Source organism: Callospermophilus lateralis, chromosome X (genome assembly GCF_048772815.1).
Source record: "Callospermophilus lateralis isolate mCalLat2 chromosome X, mCalLat2.hap1, whole genome shotgun sequence".
In the NCBI taxonomy this organism is placed as follows: Eukaryota; Metazoa; Chordata; class Mammalia; order Rodentia; family Sciuridae; genus Callospermophilus; species Callospermophilus lateralis.
In genome coordinates, this window is record NC_135325.1 from 79,960,564 (window position 1) to 79,982,095 (window position 21,532).

Genomic DNA, 21,532 nt, shown 5'->3' on the forward strand with positions numbered 1-21,532 from the left:
CCATGCTCTTTTTGTTACTATTGCTCTGTAGTATAGTTTAAGATCTGCCACCTGCTTCACTCTTCTCCATAAGGATTACTTTAGCTATTCTGCGTCTGTTATTTTTCCAGATGAATTTTGTGATTGATTTTTCTATTTTTATGAGGAATGCCATTGGGATTTTAATTGGAATTCTATTAAATCTGTATAGTGCTTTGGTAGTATGGTCATTTTGATGATGTTAATTCTGCCTATCCAAGAGCAAGGTAGATCTTTCCATCTTATAAGGTCTTCTTTAATTTATTTCTTTAGCTTTCTGTAGTTTTCATTGCAGAAATCTTTCACCTCTTTGTTAGGGGAATTCCCAAGTGTTTTATTTATCTATTTTTAAACTATTGTAACTGGGGTAGTTTTCCTCATTTCCCTTTCAGAGGATTTGTTACTGATATATAGAAATGCCTTTGATTTATGGGTGTTGATTTTGTATACTGCTATTTTGCTGGATTCATTTACTAGTTTTAAAATTTTTCTGGTGGAATTTTTTGTGTCTTCTTGTTATAGAATCATATGGTTAGAAAATAGTGCTAATTTGAGTTCTTCTTTTCCTATCTGTACCATTTTAATTTCTTTCATCTCTTTAATTGCTCTTTTGATTGGTGAGTTTAGGCCATTAATATTCAGGGTTATTGTTGGGACATGATTTGCATTCCCAGGTATTGTTGTTATTTAACTGACTTGGTTTCTCCTTTGATTAGTTTATCCTTCAGCATAATTCATCCTTTTTCTGATTTTCATTGTTTTTCAATTCAGCTTCATTGAATATTTTGCAGAGGATGTCTTCTAATCAGGCTTTTGAGTTGTAAATTCTTTTAACTTTTGTTTATCATGGAAGGCTTTTATTTAATCATCAAATCTAAAGCTTAATTTTCCTAGATATAAGATTTGGTTGGCATCCATTTTCTTTCAGAGCTTGATATATGTTGTTCTAGGATCTTCTAGCATTCATAGTCTGGGGTAAGAAATCTGCACATAATCTAATTGGTTCCCCCTCTAAGTAATCTGATTTCTTTCTCTCATGGATTTTAATACTCTCTTCTTATGTTATGCATTTTCATTATAATATGCCTTGGTGTGCATCTGTTGTGATTTTTTTTAAAGAAAGAGTGAGAGAAAGGAGAGAGAGGGAGAGAGAATTTTAATATTTATTTTTTAGTATTTGGCGGACACAACATCTTTGTCTGTATGCGGTGCTGAGGATCGAACCCGGGCCGCACGCATGCCAGGCGAGCGCGCTACCACTTGAGCCACATCTCCAGCCCTCTGTTGTGATTTTTACATTTGGCATCCTGTAAGCCTCTAGAATTTGGTTTTCCAATTCATTCTTCATGTTTGGAAATTTTTTTCTGATATTATTTCATTGAATAGATTGCTTATTCCTTTGGTATGTAACTCTGTGCCTTTCTCTATCCCAATAATGTTAAATTTGGTCTTTTTATGCTATCTCATATTTCTTGAATGTTCTGCTCATGGTTTCTTACAATTTTCACTGTGTTGTCTATATTCTTTTCAAGATTATATATTTTGTCTTCATTGTCTGAGATGCTGTCTTCCAAGTGGTCTAATCTGTTGGTGATACTTTTAATTGAAATTTTAATTTGTTTTATTGTTTCTTTCATTTCAAATATTTCTGTTTTTGTTGTTGTTGTTGTTGTTATTTTGTTTTGTCTTGTTTTTTTTAGAACATCTACCTCCCTATTGAAGTAATCTTTTGCTTCTTTTATTTGTTTATGTAGCTCTTTGTCAAAATGATCTTTTGTGGCCCATGTTTGCTCTCTTATATCATCCTTCAATTCACAGAATATTTAAAATATGTACAACCTGAACACATTGTCTGTCACTTCTTCTCCTGTGTTTGCCATGAATTCTAATATTGTGGCATCTTGATTTGTTTTGCTCACTTTCTTCCATTGTCTTTTCATATTGCTTGTGTGTCTTCCCTTCTAGCACTGTGGTTCTGAGGCATTACCATTTCTACCCTATAGGCTTATAGCGCCTCTATAGGGTTCCAATGCCTCTCCATTGAGGTAAAGGACAATGTTCAATTTCCAAAGAAACAATATATACCCTAAAAAAATATTTGCTATTAAGTCATTTACAGCCTGGTCACAATGTACAGAAATGGTGAATTTAATTATTATCTACAATATATTCAATACATTTGTAAAAGTGTTTATAGTTTCTGATGGTGGACTAATAATAGGGTGAGGAGAAGAATGATATGCTGAGGAGGTAGGATGTGAGCATATAGAGTTATTATATATTAGAAAGTGTGAAAGAGAAATCTAATAAGGAATATTAGTAGCAAAAAAAGAGAAAGTATGTAATTTGGGGTAGACAAGTAAGTGTGAATACAGTCAAGTGCATAAAAAATCTCATATATATATATATATATATATATATATATATATATACATTTTTAAAATGTTAAAATAGTAAAAATTGGTGAAAAAAGAAAACAATAACAACAAAAGAATACACAACACAACTGTAATATACTCTTCAGATGTCCCAATCCTCAAAATCCTAATTCATGCAAAGTGCTTGGTTTCACATATGTTTGGAATGTGAGGGTGGGAGAATAAGAGAGGAAGAAAATAAAATCTTGGTGGAAGAAACAGGGATTTTTTTGGTTGGAGTTCAGTATCTTTCCTGCTTCCCTTCTCATTCAATGAGTTGAGGTTGTCTGTTGTTAGCTGGTATCTCCACCCTCAGGATGGTGATGGTGACAACGGTGGTGGGAGTGTTGATCCTGCTTGGAGGGCACCTGGAAGTGGGGTGTGGGATCCACCAATCCCCAAATGAAGACTGTACCTCAAGGATATTTTGGGGGGCCCATTCATATGATGTGAGTATCTGGTATTGTCTACTTATCTCACATGAAGACCTCCCAGTTCCTAGCCTCTGTGTTATTCTGTAAACTGTATCACACTCACTCTCTCCCTTACTACTTCTTAATGAGGGACATTTCTCTCCAGGGTTCTTGAGTGTGGCACTTTGTGCAACCTGCACACCTGCCCTACTAAGAGCTGTTTTGTGTTGGGTACTCATTGTGCCAGTTTAGCAGCTAATGGGGAGAGGGGGCAGTTAGAAACTTGGTACCTTACCAGCCAGAGTTCCAAACTGGGAGTTGCCCACACTGAAGATGGTAATGAAAGTGAGCCAACATGGAGGCACCTGCTTTCAGCTAAGGGGTGTCAGGTCAGATGGGCAGAGCTAGGCGATGGCATTGGATAATGAGTTCAGAGATGAGTTCTGTGGAGTGCGGTGTGTGGCTGTTGGTTAACTTCAGAGCATGTGTGAAGTTCCCTAATACAGGCAGGCTACTGCATGTAGGAGACTACTTCTGCTGCTGCAGAGCCCCAAGCTGCAGGAAACCTGGGGAGTCCTACATTGGTAGATGGGAGTCCACATGGGAGTGGTGGCTGGAGTTTCTGCATGTGGGGGGCTGCCAGGTGTTATGCGTGGGAGTAGCACTTGTGCTTTCTGCTCAGATGGGTGGTTGAAAGTTCCGTGCGGGTACTGATGTCAATGATCCAGCTTGAGTACATAGTAGGTCTTTCGTGGGTGAGTAGTTGGTAGACCTACTCTGATGCTGAGGCATGGAGCCCTGGGCAGGCACACTGGCCATTATTCCTGCACAGCACAAATATTGCTTGCAGAGAAGCAGTATTCTCACTACTTGGGTCCCAGGTCATGGAGCTACACAGACTGCTGCCTCCTCTGGCCCACCATCTTGGATCTTCCCAGATAACTTTTGAAGCTAACATGTGAAAGGATAATTTTGGTATTAATGCACTTTAGTTATGCATAATATTTGGGTCCTTTTGATGTAATTGTAAAAGCATAAACTATAAGTTGCTCCAATATTGTCCCCAGTATTTCCCCTTTACCTCCTCTCCTGGTTCTGCCTGTTTCCTTAATTCTATTCTACTGGTCTCCCTTCTAGTTATATATGGTTATTTTAAATTAATGTTTATTGCTATATAAGGTTGAAATTTAGGGCTGGGGTTGTGGCTCAGTGGTAGAGTGCTTGCTTAACACTTGTGTGGGGCACTGGGTTCAATTCTCAGCACCACATTAAAAAAAAATAAAGGCATTGTGTCCATCTGCAACTAAAAAAAAAATTTAAAAAAAAGGTAAAATTTACTGTTATATATTCATACATGTATATGGTATAATTTGGTTAATTTTATTTCATCATTTCTCTCATTTCCTATTCTTCCTTCCTCATCCTTAGTCTCCTTCTTCTACTCCACTGATCTCTCTTCTATTTTCATGGGATATTTACTCCAATTTCTTTTCCTTATTTTTCATTTAGTTTTTGCATGTGAGAAAAAAAAATGACCCTAGATTTTCTTAGATTGCCTTATTTCATATAGCATGATGTTCTCCTTTCTATCCATTTACCAGCAAATGTCACAATTTTATTTTTCTTAATGATAAAACTTCCTTGTGTATATGTACCACGTTTTCTCTATCCATTCTTGTCTTGATTAGAATCTGCACAAATTCCATGATTTGGCTATTGTGAATTAGACTTAACATTAATTTTCTGTATTACTAAGCATGCTATTTTTAATTCTTTGGGGGAAACTACTGAGGAGTAGGGTAGCTTGATCTTTTCCTATTTTTCTGAGGAATCTCCATTCTGCTTGCCAGAGTTGTTGTATTAATTTGCAATCCTACCAATGATGTATGAGTTGTGCTTTTTTCCCTATATCTTCACTAGCATTTATTATTCATGTACTTGATAATTGCTACTCTGTTAAGAATGAGATAAAATCTCAGTGTAGTTTTAATTTGCATTTCCCCAAATGCTAACAATGTTGAGAATTTTTTTCATTTATTTGTTAGTCATTTGTGTTTCTTCTTTTGAGAAATGTCGGTTTAGTTATTTTGCCCATTTATTAATTGGGTCATTTGTTTTCCTGATCTTAAATTTTGATTTCTTTATGTATTTTGAATATTAATTCTCTATTTGTGGAGCAGGTGGCAAAATATCCTTCCATTCTGTATGCTCTTTTCTCATACTCTTGTTTTCTTTGCTATAAAAAAAAATTACTATTTGATACATTCACACTTTTTTGATCCTTGGCTTTATTTCTCTCACTTTATGAATTTTGTTAAAGAATTTGGGCCTGTGCCAAGGAAAATAAAGTGTTGAACCTGCATTTTTTTTCAAGCAATTCAGGGGTTTCTGGCCTAATTCCTAGGTCTTTGATCCACTTTCAGTTGCCTTTTGTGCAAGGTGAGAGATGGAAGACTAGTTTCATTGTTCTACATATGTATACCCAGTTTTCCCAGCACCATTATTAAAAGGCTATATTTTCTTGAATATTTTTTTCATCTTTGTCAAATATCAGAAGACTGGGGACTGGGGATGTGGCTCAAGTGGTAGCACGCTCGCCTGGCATGCGTGCAGCCCGGGTTCGATTCTCAGCACCACGTACAAAGATGTTGTGTCCGCCGATAACTAAAAAATAAATATTAAAAAAAATTCTCTCTCTCTCTCTCTCTCTCTCTCTCTCTCTCTCTCTCTCTCTCTCTCTCCTCTCTCACTCTCTCTTTAAAAAAAAATATATCAGAAGACTGTATCTATGGGGGTTTGTTTCTGTGTCTTCTACTTTGTTCCATTGGTCTTTATGTCTGTTTTCATGCAAAGACTGCACTGTTTTTGTTACCATAAATCTATAGTATAATTTGGAATCTGGTATTGTGATGCATCACACATCAGCAATAAAACTAAATTAAGTATATTTATTAGTTAATGACACTTTACTATCAAGAGTCTTATAAACCCTTCACCTTTTCCCACATTCATTTACTTTTCTTTCTTCCCTTTTTGCATTAGTGAGCTACAATTGCACATACTAATAAATTTGTTCTTACCTATATGTACATGCATACAGTATTCATTCACTTGCATACCTACTTTCCACTTCCATTGCCTTTGTTTACACTATTTTGCACCTATTTGATAAGGAACTTTTCATTAGTATCTTATAACATTTTAATTTTGGTTTATGCTCTTTAATGCTTTGTGTCCTAATCTTTTTTTTTTCATCCTCAGATTGCCATAAGCCAGCAGGATCATTACAGTGTTTTTCAAAATGAAGTAACAATGTTGTATTTTAGGAACATCTTCATTTCTTTCTATCACATGTATATATTCTCTATCTTGACATTTTGATAAATGAAATTAATTTGAATCCTTCCTTTTCTCTATTAGTCCTAAATTTATTCATTGTTCCCTGTTTTTATATATATATTTATTTATTTTTTACTATCTTGAGTTCCTGATTTCCTTAATGTCTGTGAGTCACCTGTTCCATATTGTAAAAAAGAGTTCTAAAAGTTCCCATTTTCTATGTGTGTTGTGAAATGACTTTTGTACAGAATGATTTTACACTTGTTAAATCAATTGTCAAGTTAACTAGAAAGATTTAAATCAAGATGCATCTGTATAACTTGACTCTTTTTTAATATCTTTCATGGAAAATTACCATGATGCAGCTTTTCAATGGATTAAATATAGCATTGGAGTATTCCTGGAGCCCTACCTTCCATGCGCCACATTCTTTTTCAGACAAAATGAATTATAAATTGCTAACAAACAAATGAATGTTTGACATGCCAGTTGATAAGCTAGACCCTTATGATGAACTTTCTATTATAAGTGTTTCATCAGTTTGTCACTAATTTAAGTGATACATCTTGCCCAGGAATATAACTTATATAGCAAAAAATGCAGAGAAGCCAAATTCCCACATCACATTATTATTATTATTATTATTATTATTATTATTACTGCTACTACTATTATTTCGTACTGGGAATTAAACTCAGGGGCACTCAGCCACCACGCCACATCTCCAGCCCTATTTTGTATTTTATTTAGAGACAGGGTCTCACTAAGTTGCTCAGTGCCTCACTTCTGCTGTGACTGGCTTTGAACTCATGATCCTCCTGTCTCAGCCTCCCTAACCACTGGGATTACAGGCATGTGCTCAGCCTAAATTAAGTTTTTCTGTGTGATGGATATGATAGCATATACATTGGTATTCTATTCAGTTTCAATTATTCATTCATTAGGGGCGCAGCATTTGATGTACACTTTTCAGGGTTTCACCAGAAACACTATTTTAAATAGAAATATTAAATTTTCTGTCATTTTGATGGTTTGAAAATCAGTGGTTTTCACTGTTTCTGGGGTAGCCTCTATTTCAAACAATATTTCAGAAGATGATTAATTAAGCCTCACAGCACCTTGAGATCTATTCTCTAAATGACATGCAATAAACTTGAAGTAAAAAAAAATAATTTAGTAACTTTTTAGGCTATAATAAGAAACAACGTTATTATAGTTTGCCAAATAAGCCTAATCCCTGATTTGAATGTTAGACTGGCATCATTGAAACAATTGTTTAAATTTATTCTAGTGCCATACACATATGCTGTATGGTATTGGAAACTTGAAAAGAACAACAACAACAAAAAAAAAAAAACATCTCCAGATTGTGTCTGGCATCAAGAATCAATACATCACCAGGCATAGTGGTGCACCCTCGAATTCCAGCAATTTCAAAGACTAAGGCAGGAGGATTCCAAGTTCAAAGCAAGCCTCAGCAATTTAGCAAGGTCCTAAGCAATTTAGTGAGACACTGTCTCAAAAAGAAAGGAAGACTACACACACACACACACACACACTTGGGGATTATAATTTTTCCTCTGTTATTGTTCTCATGTTCTCAGCCACACAGTGAATCACTAAGCTTAGGGATAGCAACTGTAACTTTTGATACTGATGAAAATAAAGGACTTATCTTGTAATTTTTACATAGAAATCTATCTGGCATATTTTTATCATGGAGATACAGCATTATGAGATCCCTCTGATAATGCTTACTGTGTGGCATTTGCTCAGTAGCAGAAAATCCTCAGATCTTGCTTCTAAAGTGGCTAACATATGGTTATACCTCAGCAGCTATTTTAAGTGGAACAGAACTCTTACCAAGTGCATCCTGAAAAGTTAATTTGTCCACTCTGCTTGTGTCACCCTTTATATACAATTTCCTGATCAGTAGCGTTTTAACCATAAAAGCAAAATAGCACATGGTAAGGGGCTGAGAACATGAGAAAAATAACAGAAGGAACAGGATTGATAAAAGCTTCATGATATATTAACTATACACCCATTCCCTACTAATGAGTCACAATGTTTTAGATTCTATGTGGGAAAGGGAAGTTAAAAAAAAAAAGAATTTTTGTCATCCTTGTGTTTGGGATATTTTTTTTTAAATCCACACAAAAACAAAAATGGAAAATTGGGATCCAACTAAATATACCAGCTTACTTCTTCTGCATATACTCTTTTCTTTTTTCCTCCCTTCTTGTATATCAAAATACTTATCTTTATGAACTGCAGTAATCAGACTACTTTTTCTTATGGTTTTTGGTTGTAAAACTGATGCATATTCAGGACAATTTAAAAAGATGAAAGAGAATGTTAAATTATTCAATCCCTTGGCTTAGTTCTTTCCAACCATGCATTGGCAGTGGCACATTTCTCTCCCCAAGACTACAGATTCTTCTGGGAAGCTCTCTCCTATAGTTATTGTTTGAACTATTTTAGGGTCTCTATCAACCACACTTTGACTTTTATCCATTCACCTTAAAGATGTTAAGAACTCTATTATTGACAGACCTAGGATATTTCATTATGCTTTATTAATTTCCCTTAATCCAACTCATACTTGTAAAGAGGTCTTTTGTTAAATTCATTTCAAAAGTCCTTTTGGAATGTTCCATTTGTTTCTTGACAAGACCATGATAAAAACTCATCTAAGATAATATCAAATAAAGGTTTTAGCACAAATTCAAGAAAATAATACTATACTTATTTTTGTTGTTGTTGATTCAAGTTTTGACCTGGTTTTGGAAGGTAAGACACTGAATAGCTATAGTAACCAGAGGAAACTTAGTAAGTGGAAATCCATGTACATGGACCACTACCCCAGATTAACATCCTTACATAGAGCTTTTTTTGTTTGTTTGTTTTTGACTGTCTAACTGGAAACTCCCACTCATGTTTGGAAGCCCATACATTCCATTGTGTCAGTTTTCCTAAACTATCCTAACATTAGTCAATCCTAAATACTTGTTTTGAATTGATGCAATTCTTTTGTTTCAAGGTACAAGTATAGGACAAACTCAGGTTAACATACACATTAAATCATCCCATTATGGGAATAAAATATTTAATTTATATACTTTTGATTAAGTCAGAGAAAGAGAACAATCAAAGTCTTTATTGGAGACTCTCCAATAAAAAAAGTTAGTTCTTCTTCAAACAATGTAAAAAACCTCTAGACAGAGAGTACAACAGTACCATCTTTGGAACCACTGCCTGCTCTGGGACCATGCTTTCTTTGCTTACTTCTAATAAATCTGCAACTGAATTTTCACCCTCTTTCAAGTATGCAAGATTAGAACCCTCCAGCACTCACAGGACCCTGAGTTACATCTTTGGGGACTTGTCCTGAATCCATGCAGGGTTGAGTAAAATAGACAAAGGAATTCTCCTTTCTCTTTTTGATGATGCTTTCCTTAATAGACAAAATGTCTCCAAATATTGGTCACTTGTCAGGCAGTTAAAAGTAAATAGCAATGCTGCTGGTCTTAAGACTCAGATGACAGACTTCTTACTTTACTCTGAAATTAATCCCCCCAACTCTGTCAGGAATGTTGGTTCAGTGAGAGAATAATTTACCTTTGTGTAGTCAGCATGTCACAAGGGACCAAGAATAAGTCGAGGGGCAACTGAGGGTCTTAGGTTGGAGCTACTATCTGATGTGAAATAAAGGCCTGAACTGCATCTGAATCTTGCCAACTGTTCATCAGAGTGACAAGCATGACTCCTGCCCTTTACTTTTCACTTGCCTATTTTCTTGGGAGGTTGAGAATAACTCCCTTTCCCATGTGACTGGATTTCACAATGACATAACTCTGGGTGGATGTTTTTCCAATATCTTGGATTGCCCTACACAAATCTGCAAATTGTTTTTTTTCAAGCTTCTTGATCTCTTTCCCAGAGACTTACAACCCCAAATTAATCCCCTAGCCTTCTAGGTATCAGAGAATTTCTATAGACCTTAAGAAAGGAACTTGGATAGGATCTCACTGTTTCTCCCTTTGTATAATTTGTTTCACAAAATTATTGAGGTCCCTCTAGATAGACTTCCAACACTATCTCCAATGCTACTTTCATGGTTGTAACAAGGAACACCAGAAATGAACAGAGTCAAACTGATTGTTAGAAATCTGCCGTGACCCATGCAGCATGCACAAAGGAGTCCCAAGAAGCGTTGACTAGAGATGGAGAAAAATGCAGAGATGAAGAAAAAAAAAAAACAACAGAGACATTATCAAGTAAAACTGAGGCCATATGGGAAACTGCACTCTGATGGAGGAACAGTGACCCAGAACTAGCTCTGCAAGTTTAGTATATAGGGTATCATAATCAGAAAATTATTTATAGGGACATTGTAAATTGTTTAAGGCCTGTGAGTTGTCAGAGACATCTTTGTGCACTAAAAAGTTACAGAGCTAAAAATATTTTTTGCAGCTGCTCTACTGTTGCATTGCTAGGAACATTCTGCAGCAACCAGGAAACACATTGTCCTAGGATGGCTGATAACTGTTAGCATCAGAACCAAGAGTTTTTTTTTTTTTTGGCTGCCTGACTGCAAGGTCCTACACATGCTTAAATGCCCATACATTCTGTTGTTTTCCCAGGCTTCCTTGACGACCCTAACATTATTCAACCACAGGGAGGTGTTTGAACTTCAAGAAATTCTTTGTTTTAAGGAACAAGTACAGGACAAACTCAGGTTAATATACACATTAAATTGTTCTACTATGATAACAAGAAATTAAAATTACATACTTTCAACTGAATCAGAAAAAAAGAGAACAACAAAGGGGAACCCTTCAATGAAAGGTTCATGCTCCATCTAAACAATATAAAGACACCTAGATGGAGAAACCTTCCATGCAATCTTCTAATAAATCTGCTACTGAATTCTAACCATCCATCATTTGCATATTTCATTTTTCAACTGCATGGGATAAGAACCCTCCAGAAATCATATAACCCTGGGTTAGAATTGTCACCATTCTTGCCATCATGTCTACTCTGCCTATGAGCCCCTTGAGTACTTGCTTTACTGTGGAAAGAAGGTGACTTGTATCATTCTGTACACCAAATATCCTCTTCTGTAATGAATATCACTGGAAGGGGTCATTAATTATGTAGAAAGTGAATATCCTCATACTATGTCCATGTTGGGAGGTTCATTCAATATTTCTTTGCTCCAATTTATGTTACAAATTTTCTAACTTTATTTTTTTTTTCTAGTCACTCTTCAGTCAGCTAACTCCTTATGCTCTATGTAGGACTCATAATAGACTCATATTCAGGATTTCTCTCTTTGTATGTTCAGTGGATTTTATGTACACCACTTCATTTCTTGACTCCTGATGAATTCCTCTTCACCTCAGCTTTCTGGAGCACCTCCGACTGGGGCTCTAATATAGTTGCCAAACAATTCTCATTTATACTAGTATATCAAAAAGATCCAAATATAAATAGAGATCATCTGTTTGCCTCTTCAATATCTAGTGGTAGAGACCTCTTCTTGAACCCACATATATAAAGAAAAAAAATGATTAAATATCAAGGAAGACTGATGTTTTAAAATTGCAATTAGTTAATTTCACAATGGAAACTGCTATACATATCTAATTTTATGGATCAGGCAACAGAATTTGTAAATAGTTGTGTAGGAATGCATAGTCACTTGGGAATCCTAGGATAAAGTGTTCAATTTCTTTTGGGAACTGTTAAGGCAGAAGCTGGCTATAAGTGGACACTTGACACTTGGTCTCCTGTTCTTGATAGCTTTTATCTCTACTCTCTGAGGCATCTTTTCATGTCCACTTGAATTGATTTATTTATAAAAAGTGGGCCACATTAGCAGATGAATATCTTTTCTATCTTTAATATGCACTCTGCTGCAGTTAGAAACAATAGATTGGTTGTACATATTGTAACATGCACAACTTTTTAAAACATAATGTGATTTGGAAAAAAGCAAGAAAAAATAAATGTATAATATAATGCAATTTTCATGAATTAAAACTTTTTAAAAAATTGATACTCATTTGGCAAGCACACACACAAAACATAAAATCAATACATTATAATGGGAGAAACACTAAATATAGATAATTATGTAAAGTGAAATAAATACATGGATGAGTGAAAGCATGAATGGACAAATAAAGCAAGAGAGATTTCTTTTGCCTAGATAAATGGGAAAAATGTGCCTTAAACTAAAATCTAAGATCAATTTTTGCCTATAGACATATGGTGAGATTCTATTTAAAAAAAATTAGCACTAATTTATATCAAAATTAATGAACATCATAAAAAATTAAGTATATTTAATCACACAAACTGTAAATTTCTAATGCCATAAAACTTCTTATAAATAAAGAGCTTAAACAAAGTGATTTTTGTAGTTTTACTAGTAATATGACTAGTTACTAGTGGAGATTGAACCCAGGGGCCCTTTAAAAATGAACTACATCACCTGCTCTTTTTTTAAATTTTGCTAATTTGCTAAGGGTGGACATGAGCATGGTGATCCTCTAGCCTCAGTCTCATGAGTCACTGGGAATAAAGATGTGCACCATCATGCCTGGTTGCTTTGTATTTCATCTCTGTTGGTTAATGTTAATATTCTTTGCAGAATATGATCAATATTTATCAAAGGATTAGGAAAGTTTACTTTAAATTGTATTAATTTTCATACTTTTATACATTACTCAACATTTATAATATCTATTTTTAGTGCTTAACACAGTGTTTGGCATTAAAAGATAATGCCATGTAATATTAATGCAGATGGCATTGTTATTAGCATTCCATGGTCAAACTAGGCTTGACTTTTTCTGACAATTCTCCTCAAAAGATGACAATGAAGCTGTTAAAATTATCTTGTAGGGGTTGGAGTTGTGGCACAGTGGTGAAGCACTGTCCTCACATGTGTAAAGCACTGGATTTGATCCCCAGCACCACATAAAAATAAATGAATAATATAAACGTATTGTGTAGATCTACAACTAAAGAAAAATTTTAAATTATAGATTTTTTCATAAATGTTAAAATATAACTAATGAGACAAAAATCTATTGAAAATTTCAATGACTCTTTTTAGTACTTGAATAACTGTTTAGAGCTTCAGACAAATGCTAAAATAAAAGAGAAATAAAAACCAATACTTTTGATGAATAACTGTACAAAAATATTCAAAATAACTAGAAAACCAAATTAAATAGCATGTTAAACATCCATAAATCATATTTAAGTGAGATTTATTCTTGGTATGCAAGAATGGCTCAACTTAAAATGCATTGATCAATATAATATAAAATTGAATAGAATGAAGAACAAAATTCACGCAATAATCTAAGCTGATAAATATATTTGTGAAAATTCAGCACCTTTCATGCTAAAAATACAACACAATACCAAGAAAAGTAAATAGCCTCAGCATAATAAAGAACATTGTATGAAAACAACATGGCTAATATCAGATGTCATCATAAGGAACAAAATTTTTTTAAATCAGAAAAAAAATTTCCAAAATACACAGTCTTGCCACTTCCATTTAACATAGTACCAGTAAAACTAGTACAAGCAAATAGTCACAAAAACAAATGTATGAAAATTGAAAAGCTGTAATTATATTTGTTCACAAATAACATGATTCTATATAAAGAAATTCTAAATTTCACACACATACATATGCACAAACACATAAAAAACTCACAAAAAAGTTAGAATAATCAAACTCAGCAATATTGTATGCCACAAAATCAACAAAGTTCACTTGTTTTTCTATATACTAAAAATGTACAATTCAAAGAGGATTTTTTTAAATTTATGATAACATAAAAATAATGAATTTTTAGTAATTAAGTTAAACAAGAAGCAAAATATTGTGCACTGAAAACTCCAAAATATTGTTGAAGGAAATTAAAGAAGTTATAGATACATAAAAATGTATCCTATATTCATGAATTAGAAGATCTAATACTGTTTAAAGGCCTCTAGAACCCAATGTTGCTTTAAGTTTTAACACAATCTCTATAGAAATCTTTTCAGAAATATAATTAGTATATATAATATGCTAATATACAAATAGTGTTTGAATCACCAAAGTAACTTTGAGAAATAAAAACAAACATCAGGGTCTCACATTTCCTGTTTTTAAAACATAGTATAAGATTATGTACATATATGAATCTGTAACAACAAATAGAATCATTATGTACAACTATAATGCACCAATAAAATAATGGAAAAATTAACTACAGTAAACAGAACAGTAGGTTACTGAAATAAAGACAGAGATATATATCAGTAAACTTAAATAGAAATCATAAAGTAGATACATACATGTATGGTCAAATGACCTTCAATAAGTAACTAAGATCATCATACAATGCATAAAAAAAGAGTCTCTTCCACAAATGACACTGTAAAAACTGTATATCCAAATACAAATTAATGAAATTGGACAATTATTTCCACTGTATACAAAACAACTCCACTTTCCTTAAAGGCTTTAATAGAAGATCTGAAACTCTAATAATAAAGTTCTTGAAAAACATGTAAGAAAACATTTGTTGGCATTATTTTTAACCAAAATATCTATCTGGGCTATAAAATGAAAAACACAGGTAATAAAAGCAAAAATAAGTGAGATTGTATCAATCTGAAAGACTTTCTGCACAGAAAAGAAAAAAATCAACATAATGAAGGAAAAACCTAAAAAATATTGGATATGTTGCAAGTTGTATGTCTAATAATGAACTAATATCTAAATATATAAGGAAATCCTCAAATTCAAAAGCAAGAAATCACTTGATTGAAAAATGGCCAAAATACTTGGTTCAAAATACTAAGACACCAAGTTAAATTGCCTAAAGATACATAATCTATTTGTTCCAAGATGTTTCATAGCACAATGTAACACCATTTGATATTAACTTTTACACTCAATAAACATCTTTAATTTGTGTGAATTGCTATGATTGTATTTGATTCTGATGTCAATTAGACATCTGTATACATTTTATATAATTTTTTAAGACAGACATATAAATATTCAATCTTATATAATTTTTAAGACAGACATATAAATATTCAATCTGTAGACTAAAATTCAAAATTTTACAGGGGAAAACATTATCACAATGTGTCACATAAACAACATTATTTTATCTTAAATCAATATTAAATTTAAATAAGAAATAAATTTAACATCAAGTTTGAGCAAAATGATACTTTGGTCACTTTTGTTACACACTTGCCATTGTTGCTATTGTATTTGCATTTTTATCCAAGAGTCTTATTCATGTAAATATTGATTTTGTAATTTTAAAAATATTATAAAATAGAAAATAACCAGCCTTTTCTTTCATTCCAATAAAGGCAATGAATCCTGAAAACAAGATAGCTTCTAATTTTCCATACTAAAATAGATTTCCATACTTATAACTTTCTTTTATCTTCTCTAGTTTGAACCCATTCTTAAATTCAGATTCTGAAACTGTTCTTATGATTGGTATTGGTGTTTTTAATTTAGACAAAAATTTTATCCCACGAGAGAATTTGACAATCCAGCATATACAAAAAAAAATCTGTGCCTTAATCTTTTTTTTTTCTCCCAGGTTGCATTCAAAGGGTTGGAGCACAGAATATTTTTGAGCTTGACCTGTATCTGTTATCATTATCACAATGTCATCAACTTTAACTGAGTCCTCCAATGTACCTAGAGGTTCCTTTTGGACCTTTTTCTTATACTAGACATACTAATATGCAATGGAGGAGGACCTTTCCATCCTTTTCTTTGGGCCTCCTTAAAGATTCCTGTGCTGAGGCTGCCTGCAGGTTGGCGTCAGTTTCTGTCTTTTTCCTTTCTGGGTGCAGTTATGTATTCTACCAATCTCCCCAGGCATTGAGTTTGACAGGATACTATTATAGCAAGAATTGTTTTGCCCCAGTTATGAGTATCCCCTGGCCAAAAGGGGTCTCCTGTCAGATCTTAAAAGGGGAAACTGTTCCTGTCCCCAGGTCATAAACTGATAGTGATGGAAACTACTGCCACATCCTTATAGCCATGAACCTTCACCCTCCTTGGGTAAAAAGGCCTAGAAGGCAGAAAAGAGGTCAGATTTTCTTTGGCCATTTTCTACAGCTCAGACAGCTTTTCTGGGAATTTCCCCCCCAGTTTAAGACTAGTGTGCTTGACCACAGTGAAATGATCTGCCTGGGGCCAGGCTGAGAAATCCTGCTGGCAGTGCCAGCACATGGTTTAAAAGATTGAAATCCTTTTAATCATTTATTCTGGTGTCCTTCTATCCTTGCACATCAGAGGCAGTGCTTTTTGGCACCTTCAACTTAGTTTCTGACTGTTCAGACCCATTACAATGCAACTGCATAAATACCTGTACATACAGAATCTCTTCTATATACTTTACCCCTGAGGCACCAACTTCAACATCAAGATTGTACAATAATCCAGAAAAACCATTTAAAATCCATATTGTGTTACAGTAAACCCTCTTTTTCTTAGGCACGCTTATACCTATAGGTGGCCCATGCAGCCAAGATCTTTTTGTTCAAGACACAACCCTTAAGATAAATGCAGCATGTCCCATTTCTTAAAGGGGAAGTAATAGGGGAAAAAAAAGACAAGATAGGATCACCAAAACCAGGGATGATAGATGGGAAACTTTAAAATGGACAAACCTGCACATACAAATTTGTTTTACTTGCTTTACCTTTGAAACACCAACTCCAACTGCAAGATTGTACAAAAAAGAAACACAGAGAACACCATGAGAGCTCCAAAATCATGGCTGACAGATGGAATCATTTAAATTGACCAGCCAAGATCTCTCCCAAGAGACTACTAATAGAATCAATACAGTAATGGCCATGTCTTAAAAGTGGGCAGTAGCAGATACAAACAAACCAGAGGGAATTCCTAAATCCAAGGCCAGCAAACAGATTAGAATCTAGAACAGATCAGAAAGGAATACTTCATATCCCTATGTTCTCAAGTCCCACTTAACCATGACTCCTACACCACTGGTGCCCCAAATGTCCCCAGAAAGAGAGACCAGATGTTTCCACAAAGAGGAACTAGGGTCTCAGCATGCAAATTGTAGGACTTACCAAATGGCCAACAGTGTTGTGACTTTCCTGAGTTCAGTTTCCTTTTTCTCAATGAATAGCAAATGATGGAACAATTTGTGCAGTTCACCGTGAGAAGCTGGGATTTCCTTGAAGCAAAAGGAGCTTCTGTAGTTGCTGGGATGCTCCCTCCCTCCGTGCTTTACTCACAGGAAGAACTCCTCTGGTTCAGTTGGAGGCAAACTCATCGTCTACCAATTTCTCCAGTGATGGGCTCTTAACAAACTCAGGAGCCACCTTGTATCCTCAGAATGGAAATGAGGGTCACTTGGAGTACCAAACATGCCCAAGAAAACTGGAGAAGGGGCTGCTCTTGGGTACCATCTGGGATGCCGGATTTGTTGCCAAATGCTTAGTTCTTGTCCCGGATGCCAATCTAATAATGAAGACATAGTTTTGAGTAAAAGGAAAAAGTTGGTTTATTGCTTTGCTAGTAAAGGAGAAACATGGGGACTCCTTTCCCAAAGGCTGTGATTCTGCCCATCAGCAGAAACAAGTTTTTTTTGTTGTTGTTTGTTTGTTTGTTAAAGAGGTGATTTGGAGAAAATGAGATTAGAGAGGAAAGAACAGGAATGAGAAGATTAGGAAGAAGAAATTTGGGAAAAAGGAAAAATATATATATATATATATATATATATATATATATATATATATATATATATATATTTCAAAGCCACAAGGGATATAGTCAAAGCATAAAGTGAACCCCTGTTAAAATATGTGGAATAATCTGTATTATATTTGCAATTTTTATGTTTTCAAATAATTATATTTTATATTAAGGAAAAATGAAAATACAATTTACTTCTGTATCTAGGTGCATGAAATTGTAATGGAAAATGCATATGGACCATTTTACAAAATTATACTAAATAAACCTGTATAATTTTGAGGGGCCAGAACATTGACCTTCTTCTGAGTAAATTAATCTTTAGTGAATTCTATTAACTATTCAAAAGTGTCTTATGAAACAATCATGCTTATAAATCTTGAATCTGGAGGTCTTCATATCTAATGTAACATGTTTTTCCATTGTTTTCTGCTAAATATGAATCTAATCATCTAAAGCAGCCAAATCTTAAACTTAGTTCCTCATTAGCATTTAACTTTATTTATTCAAAGTGAGTGTATTCATCTTTGTGAATGTGTTAAATAATTAAGCAATCTGTCAGTATGACCTTTAGCAAGTTTTCAGGAAATGAACTGGCACAATTGAAATAAAATGCCAACAGCAATATTAATATAAATCACAGGGAACACTATTGAAAATTTCTGGTAGCTGAGAAAACATCCAGTTTCATAAATAAAAAATAAATAAACAAACAAACAAACAAAAACCACCTTGGCAAAGCTTCATCAGAGATTAAGGCATGATCTCTTGTTTTTTGTTTTCTCATTAGATCGTTTTTGCTTAGAGGTAGTTAAACACTCTTAAGCATCAGTATTGTAGGGAAAGTAAAATAAGTTTCTAGTCCTCAAAAAAAATGGACAAATTAGAAGGAGATAAAATGGACTTTCTTGATACAAAAAATTTAGGATATGTTTCTACTAAAACATTGTTGGATAGAATCCTTATTATTTTTATCATTATCAATAGAATTAACTTCTGAAAGCTTTAAAACATAGTTTAGCAATAATTTAATTTTTCTTCATTTACATTTTTTTCTTTTATGCATCAATTCAAATATGTTTCTGCAATATATATTAAAAATAAATTATTTGATATTGAAGGGGAAAGAAATCACTCTTTGTATCTTCTCTCTCCCTTTATTTCTATTCTATTTTAGTGGCTATGTTTATATTTCTCCTAGATAATTTTAAACAATAAGAAATTTGTTGTGTCTGCTGAAAACTAAAAAAAATAAATATTAAAATTATCTCTTTCTCTCTCTCTTAAAAAAAAGAGTAATTTCATTCTCCATGTGTTTAGTTGGTTTCTATAATTTTTTTGCTATTGTTTTCTGGTTTTATTTCATTATTATATGTGTATGTGTTTATATATATATATATATATATATATATATATATATATATATATATATATATATATATAAAATACTGAAATCACCCAGCTTTATTGTATTTGTATCTATCTGGGATTTTGTGTCTAGAAGTATTTTTAATTAATTTTGTGCACTGATATTTGGGGCATAAACATTTACTATTGTTAATTTCTTATTGAATCATTCCCCTTACCAATATGTACTGCCCTTCTTTGTGTTTTTTTTTAATCAGTTTTTGTTTGAAATCTGCATTCTTACATATGAGAATATCTACACTATACTTCTATATGCTTCTACTAATACTGATAAAAATAAAGAGGATGTAAACCACTGATATTACAAATGGCAATCAAGATTTGAACAGGTTTTGCGGAAACCATAATTAGGTAATTCTAAATATAAACTTATATTGTGACTTTTACAATTTAACATAATGGACTGATTCCAATAAAAAGAGCTAACAAAAGTCAAATTAAAAATTATCAAAATAAATAAAAATACCAGCTGTTTAATTTTCAAATAAATTGAATAAATAAGTAAAATTAACTTAAAAAGTGTTCAGGTCCTGTTGGTTTCACTATTTCAAATGTTTATACAATGTACTTGTAGAAAAACTAACTCTAATCCTAAATAAGTTCTTCCATAAAAATAATTGTAGGAAAACTTTTCCAACTCATTTTACAATGCCAGTATTACCTTGATACCAACACCAGACAAAAACTGCAGATTAATAGATTACATAAATAAAGACATAAATTATTATCAAAATATGAATGAACCAAATGCAATATCTATTTATATATACATATATATTTATATATATATATACACACACATGTTTATACACACACACACACTCACACACATATAACTAAGATTTATTAAAATTAAGTAAGGCTGGCCCCAAATTAAATAATCTATGTACATAATATATAAATAATCTAAAGAAGAACAATCTCATTATATAAATCAATGCAAAGAAAATGCCACATAATTAAACATTAATGTCAAACTATTAATAAAGAAGAGAGGGAGTAATTTTATACATATACATAAAGAGAGAATTAATCAAGTTAATATTACTGCAGCATACATTACAGCATCCATTATTAGAGGTGCCACCATACTGGTGAATGTCTGAATACTTTCAAGGATAAGTCATATGGAGTCCCATGAAATGGAAAAGCATGCTTACATTTGGATAGGATAAGCAAATATCTACTGAGGTTAAGCAAAAATGAAGGCACAAAAAGAAATTCTGGAGAAAAAAAAGAAATATTCCATATTTTTAATTGGCATTAAGACTATAATTTTATTTTTTCCTGGGTTTTGTGTAACATCTATGGAAATATCTCACTGAATAGACAATGTATCTATTTTTTAGTTTTCCTCCTTCCTTTTTCTTTCAGCCCATTTAAAATAGCATGATTATAGCTTCATCATTACTTTTATTTATAAAAATTATAGTAAATTTTGCATTATTAAAATATTTTGTGGTGTTTAGAATGGAACACAGATCCTTATTCATGGTAGTCAACTGCTCTACCACTGATCTACATGGCACTCCAATATTTGTTTGTTTTGAATTTAATAATTAATTAAATATGTAAGATAAAATAACACACAAGAAATCCTAGTGTAAGCCAATAAGAATAGATAAGGACAGACAGAAATTATTTAAATCACTCTATTGTTTCTGAGATATTTTACAACATCTTCATAATTAAGCAATTCAATTTGAGCCTATTTACTATTTTTTCTTAGTAAAGTTACAGAAGAATGAAAATAAATTGATAATTGAACTAAATGACTAATTTCTTCCTGAAAGAAAATAATGTCTTATTTTTAAGAATTCAAGAGGCTGTTTCATACAGCTGAAAATATTATTTTAAGTCTACATTATGATGTATAGGAATTCTGATTTATTATAAATTAGGAAGGTTTCTGTGAATCTGGAGATTAGCAGAAATGTGGATGCTTTATCACTCTTCCCTAATATACATACATTAGATTTTGTGTAGTTATTGTTTCTTATCTTTCCTGCTTTTACCATCTCGAGTATTCAGCTTAAAAGTAAGCACAAAATTCCACATAAATTGAAAGCAAAAACAAATGTCTACTCACACAGAGTATCTAATATGCTGAAGGCAGACCACTTAAA